Raw genomic sequence first — 15,509 nt, 5'->3', positions numbered from 1 at the left:
ATCAACTATTTTAGCAGTAAATTAATGCAGGAAAATGAATTTCTTAGTTTGCTTTGTGTGCTCATGGTGTGAAAGGACCTATTTCTCTCAAAGCAGTGAAGTGTGTCCAGATTTTAGCATCTAGAGGGTAGAAGGTGGTGATAAATTCCCTTCACTGTGATTAAGATGATGCTGGGATTGGTGTTGAGGTAAATCATCCAATCTATCCTCAGAGCAGCAGACTGAAGGGACATGGTAGTGTTATAAAAATAAGGGTCAAGTTGTAGCCTGTCCCCTTTTTTTATTTTTTATTTCGTTACCACTTTAAGCCAAATTGGCTGTAGTTTTAGGGCTCATGTTTTAGAATCTAAATCCTGGTTCCATCACACCAAGTCACAACTGCACTTACAAGTGGATACAGACCATCTGTGGGTGAAAAATGGGCAAACCTGTACAGTTCTCGCATGTGGCCCAGGCAAAATATCAAGGTCGTAGGCCATCTTAATGTTGACGCACATGTTGATGACGAGCCGTAGTGAACCCTTCAACAATATGTCAGGGTCAATAAAGGGGAAGTAGGTTTGACGCAGGCACGTCAGACAGATTTTTCTTCTTTTTTTTTTTTTACCGCCTCAAATCCTGTAAATTGCGCGTGGAATCTGTAAGTGCTGCTCACGTGATAAATGGGCACTCCTTCCGTGCTCTGTGCGTTAAGCCGGAATGTTAAAAATGAGGAAATTCAACAATCAGGGTGTTGACTGTGTTTGAATCGTGGGCACTTTCATCACCCGAACAGCCCATGTGTGCAGCATTTACGTGCGGTCAATAAGGAGCTATGTACTCGCACTTTACTCTCTAAGCACCAGCCCCTCCCAATCCACGAAAACAACTGGGGTCTCACAATACCCGTGGTTACGTGCGCAAAATATCTTGATCGGATCAATGGTCGGATTGAAATCCAACCGTGTATATGGGATCGGAAAAACTTTTTCCGATCAGAACGAACGTTCACATGGTCACACTTTTGGTCGGAATAAATCATTTGGGAATGCGCAGTAGCGTTGAAAATACAGAAAGAGGAAATGAGTCCCGTTGTAAACAAACCTTGCTGTATACATTTATGCAGCAGCTCAGTAATATGTGAGATGATCTTCTAAACATACTTTTATTAATGTTATGAATATTATGAAGCGCTTGTTCGCTCATCATTTTATTTTTAATCCATGTGGTCAGTGTTTTTTTTGTGGAAGAACAGAGCTGGTAGAAAGAAGGGTTAGGAGAAGGCTAACATGCGCTAACAACATTTAGCCTTTGATGAACATAAAATCCATAAATAAAATGCTGCAATCTGCATCTTGGCTGCACGTAAATATGTGTGAATAACATCAGCCTTTATTTAATCGGGACACGACTGGAAACACAAATCCACATGATTGTTTGAACAGTTTCTAAGGACTGAGCTGCATTTCTGTTTTGAAAAGCTCCAACCGCCCCAAAGCCACCGTGTCAGCTGGAAGTCCGAGCTCTGGTCGGACACACGGTTCTCCTGAGTCCGGCAGCCACTAACCCAGAGCGACGGGACGGATCGCGGTCCGAAGTCTCCCACACATAACAAAACGCACACGTAACAAAGCATCCTTCCCTCCTCTCAAACACAAAGTTATAAAACCGGCTGCTCTGCTCAGAGACACAGTTCGTTCGGTCCACCGGCACCCGAGACCCGGACCGCGATGGGTTCATGCGTCACGGGGCACGAAGCGCTCCTCCCCGCACCCACCTTGTGAGGGGTGTAGGAGAGGGGAGAGGTGAAGAGGCAGCGGGGGAAAGGCGGAGCGGCGCTTCGCACCGGGCGTCCAAAGCTTTCTCTGGAGCGTACCACCGTCTACGCATGGCATTAAACCAGGGCAGTAGTGACACATGATCGGAATGAAATCTTTACATGCACAACGATCGGATCAACAATCGGCATAACCCACCTACCTCGATCGGAAAGAAATTTTGATCTGAACGAGTCTGATCGGGGCAGACTATTCCGAACGGCGTGTTTACATGACGCATTTCTTTTCCGATCAGGCGTTCTTTCCGATTACTTTTGTTCATGTGAACACAGCAATTCTGTCATAGATAAAAGAAGAACATCCCCATCCAGGAAGCGTCTGGCACCGCCCCAGGATAACACATACACGCCCACTTTCTGCATGGGGCTAGCAGTGTTTAGCAAAACACTTTCCTTTTATATATGAACATCCATCTTTGTAAAAGTTAAATGCTTTCTTTCTTTTCTTGGGGGGGGTTGCAGACAAGCTGGCGAGGCAGACTCTGGGATGACGTCATTAAATGGGCGACACCCACAAGGAGCGAAAGCCAGTGCCTCCAAAATTGAGTCGTCTCACTTCCAGGTATGAAAATGAGCTGCAAAAATAACTCATATTTCATTTAATAATGTGTTTTTTAGTGTGCCAAAGGTAATATATTATCATATATAGGGATATAGTTTACTCTGAAAGGCGTAAGAAAAGCATGTTATAGGCCCTTTAAGGTCATTTGAACCTGGATGCGGACAACAAAACGGCGGCTGGACATCATCAACTGGAACTAGAAGTTCACCCCAAAACACTATATTTTAACTGGCGGCATGTAACAGTACATACACAGTAAATCTTGTACATTTGTTGTTTCAAGCTGTAAGACTTTAATTTTTTCATTTATACATCTTCTTCCGTTTTGTCCCTTTCGGGGTCACGGGGCCACTTGTGGGCAGAGGCAGGGGACATCCTGGACAGGTCATCAGTCTGTTGCAGGGTCACTTTATCACACACCCATCCACACTCACATTCACACCTATGGACAATTTAGTGTGACCAATTAACCTGTGAAGCATGTTTTTGGATGGTGGGAGGAAGCCGGAGTCCCCGGAGAAAACCACAGGGAGAACATGGAAACTCCACACAGAAAGGTCCCCCACTGATGTTCTTTTTCTGGTCCCCCAGCCGGGACTTGAACCAGTCCATAAAACTCCTCTCTACACACTTTATACACTTTTCTTTGACAGACAAGAACATTTTCACACTTTTTCTCTCAAAGTTGAAACCTTTGTAGAAAAATAAGTTGAAAACATAGATCTGATCATGACAAGAGAAAAGCTGCAGAAGAAAATATGCACAGGAGACAGCACGGAGAAGTTTGATTGACAGGGTCAACAGCCAATCAGGAAACACAACGAAGTATGCTGGGAAAAAATGGGCACCTAAAATCACACTGAAAAAAATCTGCAAAATAGCGAGACTGCGAAATAGCAAGGGAAATAAAAAAAAGAGCTTCAGCTTCCGTCTGAAGTTGAATCATTTCCGCCTTCAGCCAATGATGTGAAGAACCATTTTGTTATGTGTTTCTTTAAGGTGGACCCACGAATCTCAAGGGGAACTGCAAGACACCTGCACTCCCTTTAAGATGCGGCCACTCTTCTCTATGACCCTCCATGGGCTTGGACAACACACAAACCTGTACGGATGCATGTTACTAAGGTTTTCCTTTGCAGTTTCTTAAGTTTTAGGTAATTACAGGTCAAATAGGGTCTTTCTTTTTCACAAGCAAAACAGTGAAAGCAGAAGAACCTTCCTGAATGAGGTTGCAGATGCACTGAAAATGAATTTGTAACCCTCTCAATTTTTCCAAAGACATAACTGTAGCCGTGGTACAAAGTATTCGAGAGGGCTGTGATCTATGTGAAGTGCATTTCTTCTTTGCATTCATCTGAGTACTCCCCCTGCTTCCCCAGCTCGCACAGGCTTCAAAGCTCAGCAAATAATGACCCATCGCCATTCAGCTTCATATGAAATAGCATTTAGAACTTGTGATATTTTAAAGGTGACATTAACACCAAGGGAGGCTCATCCAGGAGTTCTGTGGGCACTGCTTCCGTGATAGGTGATCATGGGGAAATGCATGGAAAGATCAAGGTAAATCCTTGGTCGCAGAATATTTTAGAGAGGACAAAGTGGGTATAAATGCCAACAACTTTTAACACCATCCTAAAAAATAATAAGAGGATAAGTTAGTTTTTATCTTTTTATTTTTACATTTTTAAAATGGGCTGTACTCATTTAGGAGAGCAAAACAAACTGAACGTTTCATTAAACGTCAAGTTTAGGAGCCCTCAAGGTCATTTTTTTAAAGCATGGAAACGCATTTTCAAAATAAAAGTATCTGATAATTAGCACTCTTTATCAACACAGATCACCCTTTTCTAAAAAAACCATGTCACAAATTGATCACAGCAGCACCAAATATTTTCCAAGTGTGAAAACCAGATAGTCGAATGTTGCAGCACCTTTAACGGATCACATCTGGAGAGTTCGTCAAACGTCACATTTAATGGTCTTAAGCTTCTGCTGCTAATAAGAAACGCACTACATCACCTGATTTTCTAAATGGGGTCTGCTGTGACATTCTCCTCAGACCCCACAAAGCATGATGGCACTTGTGCCAGTCTACTTTCCAAATGGCTATTATGTGTTGCCTGTTAAAGAAGGCTGCACAAGGCAGTTGCACAAATGTTTTGTAGGCTTCATTTTGCTTGCAGATGAAGGGTTCGGTCAAGCAACTATGTAGCTTTTCCTTTTTTGTGACTGGGTTCTTTCTAACCTCTTTTTTTTTCAAATCTCAGCCAAGAAATGAAAGGCTTTACAGCTTAATATAAAGAAGTTGGTTTAAAAACAATTTGGTTAATAGATGCTCCCCATTTTGACACATTTTTAACAATACTACCAACCTTATTTTTATTCAATTATACCTTTTTTTAAAGTAATTTGGGAGAGTTCAAAAATGTCATAGGTCAAATAACATGCCATCTGCAGCTACCTTAAGAGGTTGTCAGGGGGACTTAAAGGGTCATCAAGCACACAAACTACATGATATAAAATGTCCGGACATGATCTTAAGCTTAAGGTCAGTCGTGACCAACATGTATGTGCATATAAGCGCCCTTTTTTGTTTTGTTTATTTGTTTATGACCTTACAAAAACTAAAATAATTAAAGACATTCTAAAACTTCCTGGAAGATAATTTATCGGTAAACAGCTTCCTGTGCGTATCTTGCGTCTTATTCGGAATTTCGTAGTCTTTTAAATGGCTGTTTTTCTTCTCAAACAATATTATTTTTTAAATGACAGTTTATTTTTTGCTGTAATTTTGGAGCAAGCTGTCATCTGCCTGTTTATTTATCCAAATACAGAGATGTAGATTTTCTTGCAATCTGTCTTCAAATAATAAATTATCTAAAAGAGCTAAAAAGAGGTTTGAATAAATCTAAAGAGATCTGAACTGGATTATCTCAAATGTGTTTGCTGCTTGGTAGCTTGCCAAGCAGAGCGACATATTTTATATTTTAAAATAAAACCTTTAGTTTCTCCTGTCTGTTTTTTTCTTTTTTATTATTCCTCGGTTTCCACTTGTCCGGTGGGAGTTTAAATTGAGTTTTTAAATCAGATAAAATACACAAAATAGAGAACATGGGGTCTCAAACAAAGATGACAAACTCTCCAACCTTTGCACACAGACAACTATAAACAAGCAGCCAATGAAAAAGCAGTAAGCTAAACCTCACAAGCTGGGTTGCTAACTTGTCAATTTGTCGCTATTTAGAGACATTTCAGACCCCACAGCAACTCTAGTTAAAAAAATAAATATATTGTCATATCTTGTTAGAGATTCAACGGCTATTTTTTTTGTTTTGTTTTTGTTTTGCCAGATCTTTCATAATCATCACAAACATTTCTTTTGGTGATTTTTTTATGTTAGTTTTTTAGCTTTATTTTTTATTTTTCCTTTTCTAGTCCATTGAATACATACTTGTGGGGGAAGTGGTAGCTGGTAAAATCTTAAAGGATTCTGGGTAATTTATTTGAGCTCAAAAAGGGTTTTGATTGTGCTTATTAATGTAAACAAGTTCATTGACACCTAAAAAAAGGGAGTGGGTAATTGGAGGCAGATCTTGCATGAAGATAATTGCAAATGCTGGGGGGGGAAAAAAAAAAAAAAAACTCGTAATCTATGAAGTAAGCTCTGCTTTTATGAGAAAATGATTCCACTGAACACTTGCCTTCCTCACACACCGCCTGCCAACGACGTCATTAAACATTAAGACACATTTGACACATTTTGTTCTGCATTGTAATTCTCCACCTCGTGTTGTCATCCAATCCATTAAGCAGTCATTCTTTATTTTACTTTCCATTTATCTTCACTTATCCACTATTTTTTTGTCCTCTCTGGAAACCAACAGACACAGCGTTCTGTCCAAATTTGCTTCAGCTTAATAGGACGCAGAATTCAAAGAATGCTGGTGATCACTTTTATCTTCTTTTGAATTACAAATGACCGTGGTACCTGCAGTACAGATGTCATTGCATGAAGACATTCTGGCTTTGGCAGATGGAGTCCGATTCTTCAAAAATGACCTGTACTTTGACATCTGGGCAAACATAGCGGCGGCCTGGAAGCCACACGCCAACTAGAGTAATACAGAATCCTGGGAAAGTCAACAAAAGCACTTTATTAGTTTTCTGATGGATTTTTAAATGTCACTCCAGCATGGCTAGAGGCGCTGCATCTTTGAAAGAGCAGAAACATTCACTCTCCTAAAAATGAAAATACACTATTTCTCATCAGTGACCTGTCAGAACAGAGGTCCTGTTGTCTGCCATTAACCGAGCACAGACCAACCAGCACTGCATATCAATGGAGTCTTCCCTGGATCATCAGAGAGTGTGCATTTAATTCACCATCCTGACTGCAGCGTCCAAAGCCTGAGTTTGTTGATTACAGTGCAAGGCCTGTCACACTGTTTCAGATTGGTTATATTGCAGCACATATTAATATGTCATCAATCAGCCAGATAATAATAATTAAAAAAAAAAACAATCAGTGTAATCTACACCTCAGCCCAGGGAAATGAGAGCTTTGCTGAGAAGAAAAAGCAGCCTGATTTACAGGAGGAGCCAGCTTCAATTAAATCCCCCTCATATCCAGCGGCTGCTGACGCCGGATGCACAAAGTAGACGGGTCAAGTTGAGACGTGACAGTTTATCAACAGGCAAGGCCAACCGACAGCTTCTCGCTGAGAGGAAGAAAAGCAGTGCTATAGCAACCAAGTGGCGCCTGGATCTCATCCCCCTGTTACGGTGCGTCAAGACAGGAGGAACGTGCGCAAAGTGCGAAGTCACCAAAGCATACATTTTGCGCACACTTTTCGCTCCTGACAGATGGGCAGTAAAAAAAAAAAACACATCTGTCATTGGAGGCTTACCTTGAAGACAGATGATGATGATGATGGTGATGATGGTGATGATGATGCGTCCACCTAAACACGATTCTTCTCTCTGTCTGTCCTCTGTGGATTTTTTCCTCCTCTAACTAGGCCATTTCTTGTCGGACCGCAGTTATTTCTCAAGAGGGCACCGCGTCGCAGGCTCTCGCGCGTCAGTACACCTTCTCGGTCTCCGTCTTTCTCCGGCTTTTCCAAAAAAAGCACACCTCATACTGCCCCCCCTCCTCCTCCTCCTCTCATTCCTCTTTGACAACACCCTGCTCTTTTTTCCTTCGCCACAGATATTTGACTTCTGCGGCAGCCCGCTGACTTTAGATTGCGTAAAATAAAAAAATAAAATAAAAATTTAATTAACAATTTTAAAAAAAACGATAAAGGCTGCAGCGGCAGGATTCGGTGCGTCCTCTCTCCTTGACGTTAGTCCATGATAATCCTAGGTGGGATATTTGGCGCGTCGCACCGTGAGGGCCTTTAAATCACCGGCTTGGAGAGGTGGTGGAGGGTTCCAAAAAATAAAAGAGCGCTCCAAAGACGCTCAGAATCAGGTGTCCAATCTGTCCGCTACGCGCGTGCGTGCTGCTGTCTCTTGGATTCAGTTGGCGTGTGATGCTGTGAGCGCAGAAGAGGGGCTCAGCCTGACACACTTCCGCTTCCACCTCATGCTTTCAGAGCGGAGCACGAATGAAACGAAGGCTGATGCAGGGATTCTATAGGAGCCTTTGGGACGGATGGAAGGATGGATGAGGAAAGGAAAAAGAAGAAGAGCCCATGGCGTGAGCTCCAACAGCTCTCCCGCTCACGCCTCTCTCCGTGCGGCTTGGTCTCTTCTCATAGGACGCCCAGCTGTGTGAGATCTTCAGATCTCACAGGTTGGGTTCGTGACGCACAGACGCTGCTGCTGCTGCTTGGAACAGCCTGTTATCTAAATGTTCTTTTTTTGACAGTTCTTGTATTTTTTTCAGGCTACGATGAAAGAAAAAAATCGTTTAAGCTTCACGTACAACAACATTTTATTTGGCAGTAAATTTAAGAGATAAAAGTGTTAACTTTAACTCATACCATAATTGGCCACTTGGGGGCGCAAAAATAAGTTAAAAAAAAACATTGTACGCGATTGCTGCGAATATTTAAGAAATATATTTTTTTCCTTAATTATTCCAATAATTAAAAATAATTGAATATTGTACTAAAATGGCAAAACACAGATAAACCAAGTTGATTAGCATATAGAGAAAAATGTTAGAAGATACCATCTTCATGACAGTGTAAATATTCATAACCACGAATAGACTTTTTTTGCAGTAATACATAATAAATTCATTGAAACATAGCCTTTTAGGCTAAAATTTCCTTGCCGGTTTCAACAACATAACATTACTTTTTCAAATACATAGAGTTATATTATTAATGATTGCCAATAAACCATTTTCAGATTTACAAAATAAAAAAAATCAAAAGTTTTTGATCAACAGGTCTAACAGGAAACATTGTTTCCTGGAATGAAAACTTTAGTTGTCAACAGAGTCTTTTTTTTTATTTAGCCTCTCAAGTTACAGAAATGCGTATGATGCATGTGATGTGCGTTTAGTCCACGGTGTTCACACTGTGCTGGGAAGGGCTTCTTTCTTTTCTTCTTTTTCTTTGCAATTGTTTAGTATAAGTCCAATACCTCGAGTTGGAAGAGGCTTAGTGCAAAAGGTAAAAATGGTGCAAACCTCCTGCATCTTTTTCCAGGTTTATCTTTCACAGCGCTATTCCGATATATAAAAGACTTAGGGCATCTTCAGACTGGACAAATTTGGTCTGAATACATCTAAGCAGACCCTGGTTTGGGACCAAGAACCACTCTCTGACCCATCTTTAGAGGTGGTTTCAGTTCGTTTCCAATCGGACTGAGCTTAGGTTTGCTCTGAGATTCCTCAGTCTGAATATAATCCACCCTCGGAGCGGAAAAACTGAACCAAAGCGGCGACTGTAGCCGGTGGTCACGCGATACAAAAATAAACAGTGTACCACAATAAAGCAGCGATTTTAGTTTTATCAAAAAAAAAAAAAAAAAAAAAAAAAGAGTACAACTGTTTATTTGTTAGAATGCTTTTTTTAAGCACTGCTGAAAACGCTTCTTACATGCTTTTCGTGTGTCTCATTACGCGGCACACGCTGCCGTGACGTCATCCTAACCGCTCTGTTGTAACTTCCTTAACACAGTTCTTTTATAAACAATGTCATTACACCACAATTATGAGACACAGCAACTCATTGAAGTATGGTCGGATGAATGCAATCAATTTTCATACAGTTGGCACTTCTGTGAATTAAAAAGGACCATCCATAAATCACTAGGTTCAAAGTCAAAGTTCGACCTGGTTTAACTTTCAACACACGTTCAATGGTCACACATAAATACATAAGCAGAGCCCAAAAACAGTTGTAAAAACTTGCGTAGCTACACGAGAACAGTTTGGAATGTGGACGGCCAAAACGTGTATTTACATAGGCTAAACATTGAAAGTGGCCATCTGAGCACGCAATGCCGAGGGGGTTTGTGAACGTGATTTCATAGGAAATAATCATCTATTGTGGATCTAATGTGGTGTGTATGCAGAGAGTAAAGTGGCAAGCCTGACATTCTTCTAATGTAAGGTAAGTGCCTGGGTTAGGATTCAAATTTTAACAGGTGATTTGGTGGAGGTGAATGAACAGGGTGGGATGAGACTGCATGGCTTATCCATCTTTCAGACAGGAGTGCATTTCTGTGGGGCGTCCATGATGATCCATCACAGGCAGAAATTCATAACGATCATAGTAGTAGACCATGGTTAGTAGTTCATTTACTGTTATGCCCTTATGTCTGTCTCTGGAATCTAGCTTAGACTTGCCCCAACTTTAAACCCACAACAAAAATGAATAAAGCAACAACAATAACTTAAGAAAGTGAAGCAAAAAGTCCAAAGCAACAAACAAAACATTCTAAATCCACACATTTTTTTACCCAAAAAATGTAAGAAGGAATATTGTGACATCCTAACAGGAGAAAAAAACATGGTAGCCCACCCTTACTGATGTGGTCATTGTACTTTGGGGTCTATCTTCTATATATTTTTTTTCTGTTTTTAACTATTTTAATTGCGTGTCCTGTTTTTTTTAACGACTGATGCACTTTTTATCTATAGCCACTAATTTAGTGGTTATATTTTCATGTTTTCAGGGACTGAATAATGGACTTTTATTTATTTAGTTGTCATTTTTTTCATGTTAAATCATTAGTATGAACATTGCATCGATCAAAAAGCACTTTTTAAAATGTCATCTTATGAGTGACATCAACAAAAAAAAATTCAACCGTTTATCCGGATGCACTTCAAGTACAATCAACACAACCAGAACGCTAAACAGCGCCGTAAACAAAAAGCCACACCTGAAAGGCAGCACATCTCCAGGCATCACAATTTAGAGACAAGTGTTGGTGCTGAAGACAGGTTGCAGCAGAATTCCCCTTTGAAGGACTGGATGTCCACATGGTAATTTCATAGACTGCTTTTACCACCTTAACCCCACACCTGAAAATAATCAACACAGAGACTCATAGATCCACAAAAATAGCAAGGTTCCACTCCAACACATAAAAAAGTACACAAAACACAGAATAATAAAAAATAAAAATAATGTGACCAAAGCTGTAACATTAAAGAAATACGTCCAAACTGTTTTCCTGTTTTCATTCTATGTGATTTTATTTGACACAGATTTCACATTTAATTCATCTTTGATGGACAAGGATGAAAGATAAAAAAAATTCTGCATAAAAAACAAATGAAAGGGACTAAAAAGGAACATTCAAGCAATAATTGCAGATACAACCTGTGTTAAAAATCACAGTTTGATCAATGCGGGAGCACATCTTGTTAGCACAAACCTTTTTTTTCTATGATAGAGGATTTGTATTACCCAAAGGAAAAAGAAGGGGAAATGAAAAGGAGAAGCACAGCTCCAAGTTACAAAAGGAAAGTATAGAGATATACTGAGAGAGTTCAGAGTAAATGAAGGCATCTTTTTGTTAAAGGGAGCCAGCTAAGCCAGTTCAGAGATCTGATGAAGTTAACTTTGGACTTACATCCATCTTAAGGCCTAATTTTATCTGGAAAGAGATCTTGAAAACACAAAGTGTACACAAAACGCAAAAACAAACTCGGTACGTGACCAACAACTATTTTTTAAGCAGGGAAAAGAAGGGCTTGAGGAGGGAAGTGTTTGACAGGATATGTGGAGGAAAATGGAAACAAATAAATAGATTAGTTAAAAAAAAATGTTGTTTGCATTTGCAAGTGCATACATTTGTGCACATCAGTTTACATTTGAACATTCCAATCATCATCTGGAGGATTTTCAAGTCAATGTACGGTAAGCTCATTTTCTGTTTTTAATGCAGCAAATGCAGCAACATTTTTATTAGTAATTAAGTGTTATTTTAGTGTTATTTATTATCTATCTGTTATTAGAGTTCTGGTAACAAGGTAGTTTCCCTCACGTGGGATCAATGAAGTTCTTTTCTATTCTTTTTTATTCAATTCTATTCTATTCTATTCTATGAATTAAACAAAAATATCAAACATTTCTTGTTTACAAAAACAAAGATATGTTTTAATGTGATCATTGGTTGTCACAAATAAAAACAAAATGCCGCGATAAACTTCTGTTAAACACTTTATTCATTGAAAATATGGCTAAATATGTAAACCTGTCATAAGAAAAAATATATTTTGTTTTCTGCTCTGCCATTCTGAAATTGTGTCACAAGACAAAGATGAATAGAAAAGATTGGATTTGATCTTTGTTTTACACCATCATGAAAAGCTGTTTTAGTAAAGAAAAATGTGTTTATTTAACTGTTTCTTTATTTTAAAAAAAATTGTGCTGATGACATTTAGGATCAAATACCTTTAAAAATTTGCTTTTTGCGGAGGAATTCTCAGGTTTTCATTACAAATTATATGAAATGAACAAAAACATATCTGACTTGTGTGACATTTACTTTGCATTGAAACTCTGTTTTAATTTGCTCTTTTCTTCTACTCTTAAGTTTTTAATTGGTCAGTCATTTGCCATATTAGCCATTAGAAAGTGCTCTTAAACTGGAGTGCGGCTAATCTCCATGTTAAAAAAAAGTAATCTAAAATCAGAAATCTTAAATAGAGAAAGCAAACACGTAGTCAGGGCTCTAAATTAACACCCGCCAAATGCAGATCAAACTTCAATTTGACGAGTAGAAAAACAGTTTCACTAGATGCTTTGCCAAGTAAGGCATCATTTCTGACAGGGGGTCAAAGTCACAACCATGAATGTTTAGTGTTAATTCTTTTTCTTTAATTTCTTAAAAAATGTTCAAGTTGTAAATAAATGAGCATAAATATAAAACCTGACATTAGGCTACACGTCCAATTATTATTTCTTTGTTTTCGTGAGTGAATAATCATCAACTGAAACTTTAGAAAGAAAGGGAATAACTGTTTTGCTTTCAAATTAAGATTAAGATTAATTTTACTAATCCCATAGGGAAATTGAATTGTTGTAGCATATTTCAAGCACACCATATATTTATATACTTAACTTAAATTCAGAATACATAAATTATGTTGAGAAATTTTTTGGCTAGTTGAGCCCTGCATGTAGTTTTTTTAACCAATTTTTTTCCACATTATTAAAAAAAGAATTTGATGTTTTCAAGCTTTAGTTTTTAAGTTTCTTTGGAAATGTAAATCTCTTTTAGGAAGTTCCATCCATCTTCTGAACCCCTTAAATCCCTTATTGGGGGGACGAGATTACTGGAGCCTACCCAGCCACTGTTGGGCGAACGCGGGGGACACCCTCAACAGGCCACAAACTCACAATTATACGTATAGCAACAATTTAGAGTCACTAATTCACCCATGAATCATGTTTATGGACTGTGGGTGGAAGGTGTAGAGTGGAAAACCTACACTTACACAGGGAAAACATGCAAAGATCCCAGCTGGGATTTGAACCGGGCCTTTTCGCGGTGAGTTGAGAGAGCTGCTATTTTTGATTCTGTCAATAACATCAAATGTAAGGTATTTAACATTGTTTTGTTAGAACTCTCACTTGAACCTCTTAAGTATAGTGGAACTATTCACTTTAACATTAACCTTTTCACGTTTTTATATATTTTTTATTTAATTTTGTATTTATTTAAATTGTTGTTGTTGTTTTAAGTGTTTATTGTATTTTATACTGTATACATGCTGTGCGGCGACCTTGAGTGCCCAGAAAGGCGCCTTATAAATAAAATGTATTATTATTATTATTATTATTATTATTAACTAACCCTTTACACAAGTAGTCACAGGGCCCTAGTTAAGCAAAATTAACTATTGTGGTAATGTGACCCAAAATGTGATGTGATGCAGCTGGACACTGGGTCTGAAGAAGTTAAATGGCTTTTCTCTTTTCACTAAGGTGTTTACCTATATAGCCCCTTTCTACCTTCCCTGAAGACCCAAGGTGCTTTACAGTCACAGTCTCATTCACACACCTATGGCAGCTTCACTGCCAAACACTGGCACAAACCTTTTACCCCCACAAGCAATATGGGGTTCAGTGTTTCACCCAAGGACGCGTGGACACACCAAACTTACGATCAGCAAAGGCTGACCGCTCCACCTCTACACCACAGCCAGGATAATTAAAAAAAAAACAAAAGAAACAGTTGCCTAAAGAATACTGCTTTGCAATGAAGAATAAAGGTGTAACTCCAGTCAAAGAAAAGAAATTTGGTCAAACTGATCAAAGGAAGCAGCTTTTTTTAGCCTTAATGTCAGAAAAGCTTTCAAGTGATGGAAGGAAAGTTATAAGTTCTTGTTGTAGAAAACAAACCTGTTCCTGATGGTTGTCCTGAGGATGGGAGTGCGGAGAAATCTTGTTAAAGTTAGCACTGACATAACATCGACTAAGAATAGTCATCAAGGTTTTCAGCACAACGGCTGCAGAAGCTTGATGCGCTTACTGACTATCACTGGGAGCAATAACAAAGAAGAGTCTGACCAGACTGGGTGTCTGAAAAAATCACAATGAGTGGGAGGCAGTGTGTTATTTTTTCCTGGATTGCAGCACGAGATTGAGATTTCCGTGGGCGAACCATGAGCATTCTGTTAGCTGAAATAAATGCTGAACTGACTTGCATTCAGATGTTTGCTTGCTATCGCCATGTCACACTATGAACATTTTACGCATTTTCCATGTCGGAAATGTCAGTCTTTCCATGCGTGACAAACGTACTCCATAAGTGATTTTTGCGTTTGTCATTCGTCGACGTCCGTTGAAGGTTTTTGCCGACAAGTCCTTACCTGAATTCGGTTTTGAGCTGTCCTAACTTTTTGGTTAGTTGGGAATCACACAGTTTATGCTACATTTAAGTTGTTTGTTCGTTAGCATTATATAAATCTGACGCAATTGTGCGTGATTTTTGCAAGAAGCATACGCTAAGTTGTGGCTTTCCACGACCTTTCCACGTATCTGTAACAGACCTTTCACGCATGTACCACCAATGCTTAATTTTCTACTGCATATCCGTCGCACATATCACGATAAAATTTTGCAATTGATGCACATTTTACTAGTGAATTGCACATAAACAGCACAATAATCACGCATGGTTCATGTCCTGCTTTGTATACGTGTTCTTTTTGTGGTTTATTCGTACTTCTTCCGCGGTTTTAATGTGGTTCATTCTTCTGTGATAATTTCACCTAAATACCACAACTTTTCTCACTTTTTCTACATATATTCACATATGACCAACAGTACGTAGTGGCTGTGTGACACGGCCTTTTAAAAACAAAGGTTGTGTCAGTAGATGCCACGTCCTCTTATCGCAACAAGCAGAAGGCAGTGTCGCAAGTAGCTGTTTTTGAGCCACAGTTTTCATGTTGAAGTTTGTAATGAACTTGAAATGCCAAAACACAAGGCTACGACTAGGTGCTAAATGCAAGAAAACCAATTGGTATTTTGTCAGTGGCCTTTTGAAAATTATAAATGGCAGGTACTCACACAGCATAGTGCTTTCTTACCTTCTTCAAGGCCTAAAGTACTTCACAGTCACAATTTCATTTAGACATATACATTCGCACACTGATGGTGGCAGATCTGAACATGCAAGCTGCTAACCAGTGGGAGCAATGCGGGGTTC

General features: G+C 39.2%; 1 protein-coding gene across 2 annotated transcripts in view; it reads right to left on the bottom strand.

Annotated features, from left to right (window-relative positions):
* nlgn2 (neuroligin 2b) overlaps positions 1–8,157 on the bottom strand; it is a 140,151-nt gene extending 131,994 nt beyond the window's left edge. For both annotated transcript variants that reach the window (XM_023962099.1, XM_023962100.1), the window contains exon 1: positions 7,286–8,157. The gene's annotated coding sequence lies outside the window, so the exon portion shown is untranslated. The remainder of the gene's footprint in view (positions 1–7,285) is intronic.
* Between the last annotated feature and the right edge of the window lie 7,352 nt (positions 8,158–15,509).

Source organism: Oryzias latipes, chromosome 14 (assembly GCF_002234675.1).
Source record: "Oryzias latipes chromosome 14, ASM223467v1".
NCBI classification, from domain to species: Eukaryota; Metazoa; Chordata; class Actinopteri; order Beloniformes; family Adrianichthyidae; genus Oryzias; species Oryzias latipes.
This window is presented reverse-complemented; position numbering and strand designations above follow the sequence as displayed.